This window comes from Piliocolobus tephrosceles, chromosome 13, assembly GCF_002776525.5.
Source record: "Piliocolobus tephrosceles isolate RC106 chromosome 13, ASM277652v3, whole genome shotgun sequence".
Classification (NCBI taxonomy): domain Eukaryota; kingdom Metazoa; phylum Chordata; class Mammalia; order Primates; family Cercopithecidae; genus Piliocolobus; species Piliocolobus tephrosceles.
In genome coordinates, this window is record NC_045446.1 from 85,827,957 (window position 1) to 85,833,956 (window position 6,000).

Below are 6,000 nucleotides of genomic sequence, written 5' to 3' on the forward strand. Positions count from 1 at the left end.
CCAAAGTTAGCATGTATCATTGCTGATCCTGCAATGAAAATCATGTTTTAATTCATGTGTTTAAAAGTTGAAACCATTTTAGACAGAAGGCATTTTGCCTTCCCTCAGCTTTCTGTGACAGAGAGGCAGGAAGTCCTGTAAGTTTCTGTTTTATAAACTCAAACTTGGAAAGGACTTCACTTCTCAAGGACTTGTAAATTTTGTTCCCCAGTCAACAATTCAGGTATCTTGGCACAAGAAGCTCAGTAAAAGAATACCCGACACACTGATAATGAGAAAATATTGATTAAAAACTCAATTGTATATCAAATAATATTGGGTATTGGTGAACTACCTTTCTAATTTGAGGTCTCTACCAATTTTTTGGCATTGACAGATCAGGACTCTGCAAGACAGTAAGCTAAAGCCAGTTGAATATTCTCATTAATTCCCAGTGATGTATTTAGGATTGAGCTCTGCACTAGTACACTAGTAGGGTTATAAGAAGACTAGAAAATATAGTTATCACCTTAGAGAATTTATCACCCAAGTGAGGGAGAAATGCTTACGTGTATAAACACAAGAAAATGCAAAATCAAATTTTAGATCATATGATATAAACAATAAGTCAAAAATTGTTATACTTTGATTAGAATGATCTGGGAATCAGCTTATAAGGTAGATGCCCTGGACTTGTCCCAGGGATTCTGAGGCTATAGATCAGGGTACCTCCTTAGGTCATTCTGATACTCACTGGTCCAGGGAATACACTTCGGGAAACACTGAATACATGGGAACAAAAGCAATCCAACTCTCTCTCTTTTTTTTTAAGAGACAGAGCCTCACTCTGTCACCCAGGCTGGAGTGCAGTGGCACAATCATGACTCACTGCAGCTTCAACCACCCAGGTTCAAGCAATCTTCCCACTTCAGCCTCCTAAGTAGTTGGGACCACAGGTGTGCACCACCTGGCTAATTTTTAAATTTTTTGTAGACACGGGGTGGCTAATGTTTACATTTTTTGTAGAGACAGGGTCTTATTATGTTGCGTAGGTTGGTCTCAAACGCAAAGGCTCAAGTGATCCTAGATCCTTGGCCTCCCACAGTGCTGGTATTACAGGCATGAACCACCACGCCCAGCAAAAAAAATCCAGCTGTCATTCACCAACTAAACTGTGTGAGGTTACAAGATATAAAAACATAAAGCAGGCAGTTGAGTGTGGTGGCTCATGCCTGTAATCTTAGCACTTTGGGAGGCCGAGGCGGGTGGATCACCTGAGATCAAGAGTTTGAGACCAGCCTGGCCAACACGGTTAAACCCCATCTCTACTAAAAATATGAAAATTAGCCAGGTGTGGTGGCACGTGCCTGTAATCCCAGTTACTCAGGAGGCTGAGGCATGAGAATCACTTGAACCCAGAAGGCGGAGGTTGCAGTGACCTGAGATTGTGCCACTGCACTCCAGCCTGGGCGACAGAGCAAAACTCTGTCTCAAAACAAAAACAAACAAATAAAACCATAAAGCAACTCCCATGATACCACATGAGTAGTGGTAGTAGGTACACCATTTGTGGAAATTCTCTTCTCTTTTATTTCTTTCTCTTTATGTGACAAGCTGAAATAAATAAATAAGTAAGCCACACTCCAAAAGCCTTGGCCTTTTGTAATCTCTGGGGCTACAGAGCTCACCGGCTGCCTCAAAAGCAAAGGGTTACAAAATAATCCTAAGGGCGACCATCCACTGAGGCTTATTATCAGCCAGTCACTGTGGTCAGTGCTTTACGTGATTTATCTCCTTCACTCCTCCCAAAAAACAATGAGCAAGAACTTGTATTATTAACCCAACTTTGCAGATGAGAAACCTGAGCTCAGAGAGATCACATAGCTGTAAGTAGCCGAGGAGGATTTGAAGCCAGCTCTGTCTGACCCCATGACTCTAGTTCTCAATCAGTATATTTTACTGCCTGTCACCTGAGACAGGAAGCATAGAGAAGAAAGATTTTTGTACTTTAAACCTGGGCCAACCCCTCAGTTCATGCAGCACTCTTCCCAGGGTTGAGCACCCTCAGGTCAGGAAGGTGGAAGGAAGTGTGTTGGAGAGAAGGACAGGGGAGTGAGGACAGGGTGGGGAGATCTCTTCACCAGTTAGTAAAAAATAAGTACAGCCATCTCTGAGGTACACCCTTGGAGCAGCTTAAGGAAACCATCCTCTAATATATTTACACCCCTATGACCAGTCAGTTCTTTCAACTTTAAATCCATCATGAATTTTGGAGAAGTTTCACCCCCTGTGTTCTATAAGCCACTAGGAACGTGGGCTTGGAGACGAGCACTTAAGAGTCATTGACAGAATAGCAGGAGATGAGGATCTGTGAGCTAAGTGTTTCAGGGGGCAAAAGGAGGAGAAAGACATGGAGGATTGGGAACTGGGCCTTTGGGTGCACCCTGACTAAGGACAGGGAAGCAGAGCCTGTGACGGGGGAAAGAGGCAGGATCAGGGAAGCGTAAAGACAGCTGGAAGCGGTGGGGGAAGACATCAAGGTGGGAGAGAATGTATTGGAGATGGTAGTTTGCTTTCTACTCTCCACTTGAACCAGAATAGAAAGAGTCTGCTCTTTTCTTTGATATAGTTTGGAGTTTTACGCAAGACTTTCAAAATAAGATTTTGTGGTTTCTTTTGTTTGTTTGTTTTGGTTTGGTTTTGGTAGTAGCTGACAAGCATAGGTAGAAAAATTCAAAACACTTTTCTTTTCGTCTTCTTTTCCTTGCCCTGCAATGGACGAGATCATAAGCTCTGGAGATGAGTCCACCTTGGTTCATATCCCAGTTCTGACACTTAGTTGTGTGATGTGGCAGAAGTTAATTCACCTCTCTAAGCCTCAGTTTTCTTATCTGTAAAAAGGAAATAATAACAGTATGGATGTCACAGGTTCCCTACAAGAATTAGGGGAGATAATCCAATACCTATTACTAAACAATAGCTGCTCATAATTATTAAAGTTATTTCTACACATAGGAAAAATAGTCTGTTTTCATTGTGAAACAAAGGAGATAGAACTCACAGACTACAGAAAGCCATTCTGTGTCAGGTCTCTCCGAAATGTAGAGGTCTCAGTTATACTGCAGATTATGAGCCACCCAGGGATTTGGGAAATTACCTTCATCCTCCTACTTGAAGATGCCAGAAGATGGGTGGGGTATCATTCTCTGATGGGCTGTCTTTTGGGGTATGCTTCTTTCTTCTTGCTTGGGGGCTCAGCTCAGGTCTCTGTTAACTTTGCTCTTTGCTGTTCTGGTTTTTATTCTCTTAACATCCAATTATTTATGCATAGTGCAATCATGTACATTTACTAAATACCATGCCTTAGTTTACTCATTTGCAACATAAAGGTAATATATTAATTACCTAAAATTTGACAAGATGAATTTTAGACAGTACCAAGGACTTAGTAGAGATGTTTGATACACTTTAACTATTATTATTTTGTTATTTCTGTATTTTTAAATATTAGAGAGATGTTTTACATCCAAAGAGTCTTGCGAAGGAGCTCACACTGTACGTGTACCTGGACTACAGATGTGGTGTGTTTGGCCCCCATTGTGTTTGAAACACAAATTGCTCTTTGTTCTCTCCAGTTGGCCACAGCAGCCTCTACTACTCCTTACTTTATTATACCCACTCATTTTCCTCATTTCTATCACTTGCCTGGTCCATGTAGGCCATTTGAGTTTAAGATCTCTGGCATACAGTTTATCTGGGAAGATAAGCTACACATACCACACACTCCACATATCCACTCACCCAAAGTTATGATAACAAAAAGCAATCATTTCCATTAGGTGGTATGACACCTACTAGTGTCTTAAGATTAAAACTCAGATCACGGCACACATTTACCTATGTAACAAACCTGCACATCCTGCACATGTACCCAGGAAATTAAAAGTTGAAGGAAAAATCAATCATTCAATCAATCTCAGATCACCTGATGCCTAGTCACCCATGAATCCATCAATCCATTAATGAATTTGACAAAGTATACTGAATGTCTACTCTGTGCTAGGCAGGTTTTCATTTTCTACAGACCAAAATGTATTTAGAAATGGCGAAAATGAGGAGAAAGAAAAGAGGTAGACAGAGTGCTCAATGTTGGCAGAATTGATGAACTCCAAAATAACTTCCAGAGAATTCTGGAAAACCACCCTTTTCTAAGATTTATAAAAGATCTGCATGCCAGGAAAATGTAACTATGTCTCTTTCTCTCTCTAATCAAACAGATAGACTGTGCTAAATGTAATTTCTTTTCTTCATGGTACCAAAAGATACCTTGGGACCCTTTTCCCTTAAGGTCTGAAGGGTTTTCCAAATTTGAAACTAGTGCTGGGGTGAAGGGAGGTGCCCTGGTATGGAGGAAAGAATAAGAGATAAACTCTTTCTTGGAATTTTGTAAAATTTTTAAAAATCTTATAGTTCCTAGCTCATGGGTTTTACCACATACCTACTACGTACATTCTTTGAATTCATGATTGAAGTAATATTTGGCTGCTCTTGCATTTTTTTTGCCCTTATGTTTGCTGTAAAACACAAAACACCTCCTTCTACAAGCTTGCTGTCATTGCCAACACGTTGTGCAAACTTTAGTACATAAAATAGTTTGAAAGAAAAATCTGCTTCGATGTATTGGCTTTGATTTTCATACTCAGCCTCACTCTTTGCCTTAAATTCAACCCATGTAGAACTTAATAGAAATCATCTGGTTTTTCCCCGACACACATTTTCTCCTGAAGTGCATATGAAGGCCTTGGTAAAAATGGCACATTCTCAGCTGATAGATGAGAGTATGTGTGCCTGTGTGCGTGCATGTGTGTGTGTGATTGTGAAAGAATTAGGCTATTTCCATCAATGTAGTCTTTCACATGATAGAAAACCCAGTTTTCTAGAGAAACCGTAGTTAAAGATTGATTTGGCAGCAAGGAATAGTCAATGACTGGTTCAAATCATGAACTTTCAGGATCTTTCATTTTACATGTTCTTTTTCCGTTTTTACCTACAAAAGTATAGTGTTTGGTTCTAACCTACAAAATAGGTTTTGGATCCAAGCCTCCTGGGTTTTAAATCAATTATGAGTGTACAGTAATGCGTATTTGTTGTGCACTTCTAGATAGTTTTCCACGTTTGTGTGTGTGTGCGTGTGCATTAGAGATTTTAAAGTCTTTTTATAGTGTTAGTGCCTGAGATAGTGTAGCATGCCAGTGCTTAAGTATGGATAAAACTTCTTGGTCCTTGTTTTAACCCAGCACAGGAGTGCCAGACCAATGAAAATATATTTGTATTCTTTTAATAAGGTTCTATCAATCAATCTGTCTTTAGAATTATTACCCTCACTGCACTCTTATTCACTAATTCAACAAGTATTTATTAAGCATCTACTGCACATCATGCATTCTTCTGGGCCTTGGGGAAAGCAGTAAAAAGATACTAAAAGGACTTCTTATGAACCTAAAACAAACAACATTTTTATGAGTTTTAGAATCACAATCTCTTAGTGGGATACATCTTTTTCTCAAAATGCCATCCCAATCAAAAAGCATTTGAGATCTTCATTTCAGTGTTTCTCAGCTGTACACAAGTGGTCCTGAGCTCACTCTAAGGCCCGCTGGTGAGCATCTTCTTCCTCTAAGTCTTTGGCCCTGTCATTAGAAATTCACTGCTCTATCCCTAACCACTGCTAGTATTTAGTCATCTCGTCTCTGCTCTTTTACTCTGAGAATGTTTTAAAATTATCTCAAAGCAGTAGTGAAGATCTCATAATACATTCACATATTTTTAAAAAAATGTTTCCATCCTCATCTGCCATTTAAGAAGATGCTAGATATTCTTGATCGAACTGCTATACTCAAGAATTTTGGACTCATAGTCTATACAGATACTAGACTCTTTATATAGCAAAAGCTTCCCTATATAGCAAAGCTTTTATCTATCTATCTATCTATCTATCTATCTATCTATCTATCTATCTAT

At 39.5% G+C, this 6,000-nt stretch overlaps 1 protein-coding gene across 4 annotated transcripts in view; it reads right to left on the reverse strand.

The window, feature by feature from the left end:
- MAML2 (mastermind like transcriptional coactivator 2) overlaps positions 1-6,000 on the reverse strand; it is a 368,844-nt gene that overhangs the window by 14,306 nt on the left and 348,538 nt on the right. The gene's annotated exons all lie outside the window — the stretch shown is intronic.